Source organism: Quercus lobata, chromosome 1, assembly GCF_001633185.2.
Source record: "Quercus lobata isolate SW786 chromosome 1, ValleyOak3.0 Primary Assembly, whole genome shotgun sequence".
NCBI classification, from domain to species: Eukaryota; Viridiplantae; Streptophyta; class Magnoliopsida; order Fagales; family Fagaceae; genus Quercus; species Quercus lobata.
Genome location: NC_044904.1, coordinates 11,300,702 through 11,313,015, shown reverse-complemented (window position 1 = coordinate 11,313,015; position 12,314 = coordinate 11,300,702).

Here is a 12,314-nt window from a genome sequence, read left to right as displayed (position 1 = left end):
GTCCTCGGCAATGGCTCTCCTCGGCTTGGGCTGCGGACCTTCAGATAAACTGGGCCTGGGCCGGGGCTACACTTTCTTTGGCCCCACAATAGCCCCTCAAAAGCCTGCTGCCTAACTTTTAGTTGAGGAGGAGGGTTTTGATAATGTTGGGCCTACATCATAGCCTGCTCTGATTCTGCACTCCATTAATATTTGCATTTTTTCATTTACATGGGAGTCGTGCCAAAGCAAGGGACGCTCCTTTATTTTTCATTCGCGCAGAGTCTTTTGATATTTCGGTACTCGAGGCGCGCCTTCACGAGGATCTTCAGATCCTACGGCTGAGGATGAGGTTGGAAATTGAGCCCAGTCCGCCTTATCCGTAGCGTTCCTTGGAAATTTGCACAAGTTAAATGCCACCGGTCTGCTCCGTGTATTAATAGAGCAGGGGGTCACTCCCCTTACACATGAATTCTCCTGTTCCCTTCAGAATCATATTTCTTCTTCCATATCCACGATCTCCAGTTCTAGTACCCCTCTGCCTCAAAGTAAGATGTTTGAGGCTTGGATGGGGATGAAAGGTCTTCGCACGCTTCAGAGGCACCGAATCCTCAAGGTGATATGGTACGGACAAGGATGGCACAGATTCAAGCCAGTCCCCCGTTTTGACAGGGGGAAGATGGTACTTCTCCCTCTTTCAGTCAAAATCCAAAGCAGGTTCTGGTCATGCCAGATTTTTGGTATGTCAGAAGAAGGAATTTCCGCCATCAGCGCCGTCTACCTTGTCGCAGGCAAATTTTCGCGGGGGCTCCTCAACTTCCGGCTCCCTGCACCTTTTCTTCAACGGTGTAGGCCCCAAGTTGGGTTCCCTGCACCTTTTCTTCAGCGGCGCTAGCCCGAAGCCAGGTACTCTCTGCACCTTTTCTTTGAAGGTGCAGGCCCCTCGTCGGGTTCTTTTGCTGCCTGAGTTATGGGCATGTAAAAGTATTGAGGAATGGTTCCCTTACTCAACATCTTGGCACAGCAGCCAACCTCTCCTCTGTACTTCTTTTCCGGCTTTATTTTCATTCTCTTGTATCGTTTCTTTTCACTTACGTAGTTAGTTTTAGTATAACCTTGTTCCAGCTTTTCATTGTACACTGTACTATTTCTTTATCTTAATAAAAGATGAGTTTATTTCCTTCTAAATACTTTACTTTTCTGCAGCAACTGCTTTGTGCATGAATATTAAATATATACTTGCCTTTAATGATACTTAGAGCAGAAGCACGTCTTAAAACATATTCCTACTAGTTTAAACTTATTGACATTATCAAACATAGCAATGGTAGTTCTCAATAAATTAACGCATAAAACTAACCGAGATAGCAGTCGAGCGCTGTGCGATACACCGCAAAATAAATGCCCGAGAACAATAAATGTTAAATATAACCTCCGAGAAAGGGGGCTGCCGAGCAGTGAGAGACTTTGATTGTGTTTTTACTAACATATTGATCTGTATTGCCTCAATTCCTTTGGTATTGAGGATCCGAGAGTAGACTGGGGAATCCATGCAGTTTAGGGACTAAGCCAACTGCTAATGGGAAGTTCTCCTCGGATAGATTCCAAGGCTCCTGTAACGTAGTTTTTCCATTAAGTACTTGGTTTCCCCAGAGGCTTGGGTCCGAGGACCATACAAGGCCTTGGTTCTGTCCAAAACTTGCACTTTTGTTTCTAAGTAAGTGGTTTCCCCAGAGGCTTGGGTCCGAGGACCATACAAGGCCTTGGTTCTGTCCAAAACTTGTAATTTTTCTTTTAAGTAGTTGGTTTCCCCAGAGGCTTGAGTCCGAGGACCATACAAGGCCTTGGTTCTGTCCAAAACTTGTAGTTTTGTTTCCAAGTAGGTGGTTTCCCCAGAGGCTTGAGTTGAGGACCATACAAGGCCTTGGTTCTGTCCAAAACTTGTAGTTTTTCGTCCAAGTAGTTGGTTTCCCCAGAGGCTTGAGTCCGAGGACCATACAAGGCCTTGGTTTTGTCCAAAACTTGTAGTTTTTCATCCAAGTAGTTGGTTTCCCCAGAGGCTTGAGTCCGAGGACCATACAAGACCTTGGTTCTGTCCAAAACTTGTAGTTTTTTTTGTCCAAGTAGTTGGTTTCCCCAGAGGCTTGAGTCCGAGGACCATACAAGGCCTTGGTTCTATCCAAAACTTATAGTTTTTCGTCCAAGTAGTTGGTTTCCCCAGAGGCTTGAGTCCGAGAACCATACAAGGCCTTGGTTCTGTCCAAAACTTATAGTTTTTCATCCAAGTAGTTGGTTTCCCCAGAGGCTTGAGTCCGAGGACCATACAAGGCCTTGGTTCTGTCCAAAACTTGTAGTTTTTTTTTGTCCAAGTAGTTGGTTTCTCCAGAGGCTTGAGTTTGAGGACCATACAAGGCCTTGGTTCTGTCCAAAACTTGTAGTTTTTCGTCCAAGTAGTTGGTTTCCCCAGAGGCTTGAGTCCGAGGGCCATACAAGGCCTTGGTTCTGTCCAAAACTTGTAATTTTTCATCCAAGTAGTTGGTTTCCCCAGAGGCTTGAGTCCGATGACCATACAAGGACTTGGTTCTGTCCAAAACTTGTAGTTTTTTTTTGTCCAAGTAGTTGGTTTCCCCAGAGGCTTGAGTCCGAGGACCATACAAGACCTTGGTTCTGTCCAAAACTTGTAGTTTTTCGTCCAAGTAGTTGGTTTCCCCAGAGGCTTGAGTCCGAGAACCATACAAGGCCTTGGTTCTGTCCAAAACTTGTAGTTTTTCATCCAAGTAGTTGGTTTCCCCAGAGGCTTGAGTCCGAGGACCATACAAGGTTCTGTCCAAAACTTGTAGTTTTTTTTTTTTGTCCAAGTAGTTGGTTTCCCCAGAGGCTTGAGTTTGAGGACCATACAAGGCCTTAGTTCTGTCCAAAACTTTTAGTTTTTGCTTCTATGGGGTTTTGGCTTTAGGGGGAATTAGATCCTCGGCTGAGCCCTTTGACCCATCTGCGTGGCTGACGCTATAAAGTGTAGCCCCTAGTCAAGAATCTTAGCTCCCAACGAAGCTTTACGTTAGCACACTGTAACTGGCTGGTAGAAATGACAAGGGTACTGTCCTACACCATCGCCTATGCCAAGACACAAACCTCCCCACAGACGGCGCCAATTGTAGGTGCCCAATTTGTTACGATCCCAAGACAGTATTGGGCTCGTACGAAAAGAGGCCCTCACAATATCATTTGTAGAGAGTGGGCTTCAAAGGTATGGCCTTGGGTATTGATGATCTGCTTATTAGTAGTTCCTACGAGAAGTACTGCATGGGCGGGTTTGGTTTCCCTAGCTAAACCCCTTTTTCTTTCTTTGCCCGCCTCCCCTTGAGCTTTATTTTCTTCTCCTTTTATACTGGTCTTCCATCCCCCTTTTTTGTGTCCACGTGTTGATTTTACTTTTTGGGTTACTTTTGGGGTGCAGACCTGTCCAGTCGACCCATACCTAAAGTGGTTGGGAGTTGCTGGAAAGGCGCATGGGCATGGGCATGGGCCTGTCAGACGCCGAATTCCGTATTACTGTATTGGTTGCTTTTTCCCTGGCCCTGCCCGCTACACTCAGTTTGCTCCTTTTTTTGGGCATTTAATGAAGTGCCGAGGAGGAGGTCGTCCTTGGCAATGGCTCTCCTCGGCTTGGGCTGCGGACCTTCAGATAAACTGGGCCTGGGTCAGGGCTACACTTTCTTTGGCCCCACAGAAGATAATAAAGACGATGTAAACATTTTCTTTTCCTGATTTTGATGAAATAATATCATGCCAATTTTTAAAGAAAATATCAAAGGTGTCGATTGTGATGAAATCGTACAACTTCGAAGATTGAGATAATGTATTGCAAAAAGTTGTTAAAGAATAAAATTCAAAGTTGATTGAGGAAATGACAGATTTCCATATGAGGGAGATTTTTGGAAATATCATAAAAGATTTAATCGAAGTCAAATGTGACGGTAAGTCTATAACCCTCAGGTCCTCAAGATCCCATCATTTTATTATAATGTACTGACTTTATTGGATTTAAAAGATATAACTTAGTTGTGGATTGAATATTGTCAATTGTGTAACAACCAAGGAAATTAAAGGAGATAACAATTAAGGTGTGTTATTAGTTAAACTAGAGGATTGCAAGTTCAAAAAGAAGACAAAATTGTTAAAGTATTTAATTGCAATACTTGTTGTTTTGGTTAATGGTGAGGAAAAGTTCTTTCTAATTAAGTAGGGATCTGAGGTAGGATATTTGGAAGATTTTTATTTGGATTTTTGTAATTTTCAGACTTTTCTTGATCAGTAGGGTTTTGTTTCCTTGTTTTAAAGAGTTTTTATGAGTGTTTTAGTTACAATTATTGAGCCTTCAAATCCTAGTACTTTAAGATGATTTTACTTAGAAAAAAAGTTTTCGTGATAAGCTTGTAATTTGTGAAATGAAAGTTGAAAAAACTATAATTATTATTTTATTTTATTTATCGCGTGTATTCTAAGTCTTCTTTAATTTTGCAGTTTCAATTATCCTCTTATATATAAAAACAATTAAGGGTTGTAATTTAACCAAGCGCAAGTTTTTGTAAGGAATTGTTGGGAGAAAATTGTTATATAATAGTTGTATGATCAATTACTAGAAAGGGGTTCAATCTTAGAAAACAGGATAATATTACAAATAACTATCTCTGGCATAAGTGAGCATATTAATTTAATATTTTGTCACCAAATTTGTTTAATCAATAAGATGAAAATGTTGATTCAATATATACGACCTTTAATTTGCTAGACAGAGAGCAAAATTGTTGACAATCTTTTAATAATCTTTTCCATTATTGTTTTCTTTGTTTATATATTTCATATTTACTAAATACAATTCTCAGAAGAAAAAACATTTAATACATGATACATGTGAAGTTCAACAATCAGCACATATATATTTTTTTATACAAAAATAAAAATTCTACTCTAACCAAATAAAACACACTTAAATACTCAACAATTCAATTTATTCCAACACACAATCAAGGATATCACAATTGTGATTAAGTACATATTTAAAGCATGAAAAAATACAGGTCAATTTATTTAGTTAAGAATGGCAATGTTGTCAACATCCACTATAATTTGTGATATCCATGGAATAGAACGATGTGCCATTTCTTATAACAACTTGAAAAGGCCCAATTGACGCTATACCAACCGTTTGTGGATGCACAAAAAATATGAATAATTGAGATTTTGTTTTGCTTAAGGATTGGATATAGAGGCCTAGCTTCCGACAATTCTTACATCTTGTCTCGGATGAACTTAGTTTTGGTTAATTAGAAAGAGTATTGAAGCAAATTGTGGGGTCCCAATAGCAGGTATGATTTATACAATGACGGTGGTTGTGAGTTGGTCGATTAGTTAAGCCTTTGAAAACAACTTGCAGATCACATTTTTTTCCTTGGCTATGAAGGGAAACATGTAGTAGGTCGATCATATGGCTTTTTGAAAGTTGTAAATCGTCTTTGCAAAGCAAAGACCAGTTTTGAACTGTATTCCTTTTGATTCGCACACTCTCAAAGTTGTACTTACCTAATTTTGTGCCCATGTTACATGCGTATTTGCCATCATACGTCTGTCTCTCTCTCTACCAAACTTTTTATTGTTTGCTAAACCCAACTTATTTTTATTTTTTGACAGACACAACTTAATAAACTATAGACTTTAAAGAGAGTTTCTGAAATTCGAGGGGTTGGCTTAGTAGTTCCTAATACTTCATGATATTTATGAGATCCTGGGTTTGAAACCGCTTGCCCCTATCTTAGGACCACTCTTAAGGGATTCTTTACTATAATAAGCCAGTATGTGTGAGATAGAGAATTGAATATAAAAATAATTAGATACGTATTTGAAGAGATTTTGATACCCTTATTTGAAAAAAAAAAAGTTTCTTATATATATAATTATATATATATATATATATATATATTTTATGAGACCTTGGTTGTACCGTTTACTATTATAGATAAGATGGGCATCTATGATGAAGTAGCAAAGTACAATCATAATTGATAATTGGTCAATTTTAAAATGTTTTAGGCTCTGTCTCAACCTCAAATAAGGCAAAGGAATTTACCCATTAAATTTACTCTAGCTTCTCGAAATTCGAAAAGCTTCAGTACATGACTGTGGTCTGTGGATGGTGGGAGTGTGAGTGGGAGTTGTAGTCCCTACCTTCGCTGCAACCATTTTGGATTCTTATTTCCATCACTTTCCCAAGTGCTTCCCTTCTGTATCATCTTTGTGCTTCTTTCTTTTCGAAAGGAGAGTATCAGAATAAGGCTTTCTTAACCACACAAGCTAAGGATATACTGTACATTCACCACTTTGGCTTTTTTTATTTTTTGCATTTTTAACTGCAAAAGCCTATGTTCTCTTTTTATCCAACTTTTTTTTTTCTTTTTAGATTACATTCTCTGGTTCTACTCTTCTCAAAGAGAAGGTATCTCTTAGATTTGATATATGCATCACTTCTCTCTTTCTCACACAGCCATAGGATCCATACACCATGCATGAAAGTAATGATCCATATTTGCCACGCATAAGCTAATTATTGCTGCTGGAAAAACTCAGCCCCCATGGGATTTTTCCCAACTTATCTTGCAATATATGGATGAGAATGTTGAACTGTACTCAGAGGAATAGTCTTACCTTTTTTTTTGAGGGGAAGGAATAGTCTTACCTTGTAGAGTGAGGATACATTAATTTCTGCCATAGAAAAATAAAATCTATATTTATTGAACTGAATCGATCGTGTAATTTTTGTATAGCTGAAAAATTAATCTATACATTAATTTTTGTATATTAAATTCAAATGGCATTTTCTTCTCTCACTCGCAACATCTTTCTCTTGTAGGGATAAAGTTGATGCATGTGTAACTTATCCATTAGGTGGGGAAAAAATCGAGACAAATAAAGGGTCATAAAGAGGAGGGAATACAGTGCTGTATTAGAGAGGGAAAAAAAAAGGCAACAAAAAATTAAAAAAATGATCACTTCATTGGTGGGAGATTCTAAAGGCAGTCGGGCAGAGATATCCAAATGCAAAGGAAAAACAGGAACTCACGAAAAGAAAGAAAGGAATCCTTTTAAATGCAATACATAAAAAGAACTAATTGTTACGAATGATTATTGACCAGTTCGAAAATTTATTTCACCCGTGGAACAAAGATTGAGTGAGAAATGTGAGGTCAACTTATAATTCTTGAATAATAGTAGAAATACAAACTATTTTACAAATTACCGACGAATTTAATAAGAGTAGAAAAATTTAGATATATATTTAATAAAAAGAGAAGTGTGAGTAATCAATGGTAGAGTTTGAGACCAACATTTCACATTTCAAATATGACGTTATTTTTAGAGCCTTGATAAACAAAATTGTGAGTATTTCCCTTTATAGAACAATAATTGATTTTTTTTAAGAAAACAAATATAAATGCGTTTTACATTCTTTCCCCCACCTCTAGGAAGACCCCCAAAATATTAAGCTAATAAAAACCCAATCCAATTGAAATCCTAGACCATTTCAACTCAAAAAATAAAAAAGTTGTAAACGTGACAAATAAGGTCAATTAAGGTCAAAAAATGATTAAATAGATTAACTATTATCAATTATAAAAGATATATTAATAAACCCTAAATAAAAACTTAAATACTAGTAATTATGCAAATAAAAAACAAGAACGATTTTTATATCCATAAAATAATGTAAAAAAGTTAAATAAATAACATTTAATTGATATTTAGATATTTAGAAAAGCCCACTCAAATTATTTGACCTTAAGTTTTAAAATGTAATGATTTGGCGTGGTTACAATATTAGAATACTCTCCATTTAAAATAAAAGTCATTTCTAAATCCTATTCAACGCCACATCTTTTAAAATTTTGGGACTTGGTTGGGGTTGCAATCCCATATGTACTCCCTTATTTTGTTTAATTTATATAACCCCTTTTTGTTTTTGTTTAATTTTAAATATGCACGTTTTACAAAATTCTCTCACAAAAGGAAAAAGAAAAAGAAAAAGAAAAAGAGATTTCACAAAATTATCCTCCCCATAATTTGTGATTATCAAAAGTAATTAAAAAAATTTGGCATCACAAAAAAAAATGAACAACTTTTGTGACAACTCCATATTGTTGACTATGATTGGTGGAGAATAAATGATAAGTCTATGTTAACGTGATAGACAGTTAGTCACAATCTATCACTAATGCCACGTAAAAGAATTGTAGCAAAAATTATGAGTTTGTTCGGTAGAACTCAAAATTTAAGCTAGCTGGGAATTCCAAACTTCTAAAATTATTTAATACACTACTCCGGCTCTCAATAGATAATGGTCATCAGATGAAGTAACTGGTACAGGGGCCGAATGTTGTGTTTTTTTCTTAAATCCATTTGTCAAGCCTATGACAAAACCTCATTAGCAAGCTAAATTCATTCTTTATCTTCGAGCTCTATGTTTACTAGTTTGTTCGTGCACAAAATATTTGTTTGAGCTTGACTTGTAATGAAGCAAGTCTTTAAATATTTCATTAAAAAAAAAAAAGACTCAAACTTGACTTGTTTATACTTTATAATAAACAAACATAAACCCTAGGTAAGAAGTATGACTATCCAATGAACCGTGAACACTTTTTTTTTTTTTGTTGCTGAAAATGAACATAATAGGGATATATTAGTAAATTGCTTCAAATTACTATTTCTTTCCTCCTATTTTTCTTCCATACTGTAAGGTTGAATTTTATCAACCATCTTGTTGGCTTTATTCTGAGTCAAATTTGCTTGTATTTTAGCAATTAGTAACCCTGTATTTAGGTGGGAATTATGTAAGGATAGTGTGTGAGAGAGAGTGAAGAAATGCTCAAGATTGTGCAAAGAAGCAGGGACGCATGACTGAATCTCGCGGGTAGCTCACGGCTTGAAAGTCGCCAGAAGTTGCACACGTGCCAAGCATGTAGAGAAGCTGAACCGTCATACCAGCTGTAGCATTACAGGACAAAAAGTCTAGTCTGGCCATTCAGTTACCTCGCGGCTGGAACTCGCGGCTCAATCAAGTCGCGAGGCCAAGCCACCAGCCAGCTCTATTTTGGAAAAACTGATTGTTCGCATTCCAAACACACACAAGTATATATACCCCTTATACCCACGATATGTAGAGAGCTTTCAGAGAGAATATTGAGAGAGAAACCCTAGAGAAAAACAAGATTGACTCATCCCCAATCTTCACATAGAGACTCTTCAAATTCTTCTACTCTCACCCTCTCCATTGTTACATCCTTGAGAGATACATTACCAAAACCTTTTCTCACCATACTTACATCTGTGAGAAGGCCATTTGATGTTTGGGAAGCAGTTAGGAAGAGACCAATTTCATATTGGTTGATGCTATGATTTATAACGGAATCTGGTAAGCTAAAGAAGACAAAAGTTCGGCGCAACCTCGTTGAAGTAAAAGCTTGGAGGGCTTAGATACACTGGGTAGATTAGGCTTAGAGGGTCTTCTGCTGTTCATGTATCCCAACTACATTCTTTAGTGAATTATTTACCGTTTGAAGGGCGACGGAGAGGTTTTACGTCGAAAGCTTCGGTTTCCTCTTCGATAACACATTGTTGTGTTATCCTTGTGTTTGCATTTCTCTTCCCTTAATCTTTGCCATTTAATTTCTACTGTAAATATGATTTTATTTGGTTTAGATTGTTTATCGATTCTGTTATATGCTTATGTTCATATTCCGCACATTAATTGTTTGATAATAAGCTTGAATTGATATTTTGGAAATTGGAGGTCTAAATGTTTATAATGTTTTATAGACTATTTGAACTTTCACATACAAAGGAAAGATACACTAATTTTCCATCCTTACTTTGCTACCCTTCATACCAAACACATAAGATGAAAAATTTAGTATCTTCTCAAGCTGTCCATTTTTCCATCCTTCACTTTTTCATTTTCTATTGGCAAAGTTTTTATTAGTTCTCATCTAAGTCTATCTCTGACGTCACTGTTTTAGCTACTAATAATAGCTTACCAAATTGGCAATTGAGAATTTTTTTTTGTGCCTCCACACTTAATGAATTGCATATGGTGGGCCTCTATAAAAGTCCATTAATCAGGTTACCCACTGAAACCAAAAGCAGAGCTAAATGACACTGTTGCATTAAGAACCAGATTGGAAAAGACATGTTTATATTTATTACAGCTCTTGAGCTACAACTACCCTGGACAACACAACCTCTTGTGATATCCTACTTTGAAGAAAAAATTTGCTAATGTTAAGCTTTTTGACTTGACCTTATCTTACACATGGATAATATAGAGAAAAGCGACACCCCAAAACACACACACGCACACAAACAGACAATGAAAAGATACCCTTTAAACAACTAATTTTCATCAGGCACGTTTTACAGAGATGGAATTCTAACAGACCAAGAGTTTAGACCATAGACTGTAGATTAAAAAAAAAAAAAAGAGGCAACCTCAGGAGGCAGACGTTGCAATAACCCCAGGTTGTGCTTGATCAGGCATACCTTGTTCAGGCATACAGTTGCAGGACAAGGTTTAAAGAAGAAGATGATATTATTCATAACTCAAACCACCCATTGCTTGACCAAACTTTTGAACCCAAACCCAAACCCTTTCATTTTAGATCTCTGTGCGGTCCTGAACAATAAGATGTTATTGGGAACAACATTGCCCAATTAGGATAAGTGATTGGAACTCCTTGTTTTATATGGTTCATCCCGGTGGGTCAAAGATGACAAGGTCCAAGATCTGGGTCTCAAAGAGAAAAAACTTACAGCAAGTTGGCATGTGCTAAGTGAATATGTGAAAATGACAGGTCCATGTGTGTTATTTGTCCTTGATGATATGAGGAAGAAGTCTATGAAGGACGGTAAGATCACAATAGGTGAAGGTTTGGAGTGGGGCGTTTTGTTTGGGTTCTAGCAGCACAAACAAAGAGAATAAGAAAAAAAATGATTAAATAAGGTTTAAAATGAGTTTTTTTTATTAATTTTTCTTCAAAAATATTGTTTATATAGATATAATATAAGTTACCAATTAAAAAAAAACGTCCAAGACATGGTAGAAGATGGAATTATTATAACCCTTCCTATAGACTCAACTAAAACAACTTAGTAGAGGTAAAAAATTCAGAATAAAATACAGCCAAAAAGAACACATGTTTTATAAAAATGAATCGAACCTAACACATACCACCAATCAACCCACCAGGTTACCACTATAGAGCAAATAAATATGGTAACTTAGTACACAGTATAACAATACAACCCCCTAATAATTTCAATTCTTGCAGCATACATGAGATTCACTAACTAAGCCAAACAATTTAGTGTAACAAATGGACACCATATTGATGCTTCAATAGACCTATATGCTGCTAATTTAAGCCTCATAAGAGTACTTTAGCTAGGTTAAGAGATACAATTGGATCAGCTAAGTGATCCATAATGGCCTATAGATGGATAGTACACTCCCTTGACTCCATCTATTTTGGATTAAAATACCATCCAAGGAAAAACAATAGAAACCTTAGGGTCATCAGCTGATAGTACAGCAACATAGATAACACTTCTTAAAGCATAACAGGGTTTAAGATGAAAATACTAAATAACTGATTTTGATCTCTCTCTTCTTAAACAATTACATAACCAAACTGCTTTAGGTACCCAAGCATAAACCACTATCTTCCATCCTAAGATTATATATAAGGGCGGCAAATAACAAAGTGTGGCTACAGTATAAAATGTCCTTAACCAATTGAGAGAAATTCTTCCCCCAATGATAATCAGCCACAAGTAAGTCCAATCTAATAGGCCAAGCAAGTAAAGAACGGTCTTAACAATTAAAATTGTCTCATATCGAAGTCAAGCCTAGTTCAACCTAACTGAATCAAGATTGTGTCTCACAGTTTCCAAATTTTGTACCAAAAAACTAGTGTAGAACATTTATACCTCCAAAATTTGGACATGAAAATCGAACAAGGTGGTACAAAAGCATAAGCAGCAATATTTATGCACATAAATATTCTCAACAAAACAGATCATTGATTTGCAAAGGGCTAATGAACTCCAAATCAAAAAACACTTACTCTGCCCACAAATATGGACAGAGCAGAACCTTGCAGGTTCAAAACACACTATTCCACTGGATGTGTGTAAGTTGTAATTAAAAATTAAAAATTAAATATTAACAAAGATTTTGTCTTATTCATTCCTACGATTTCAAAATGGGCATAACATACCTACAGTTTTTT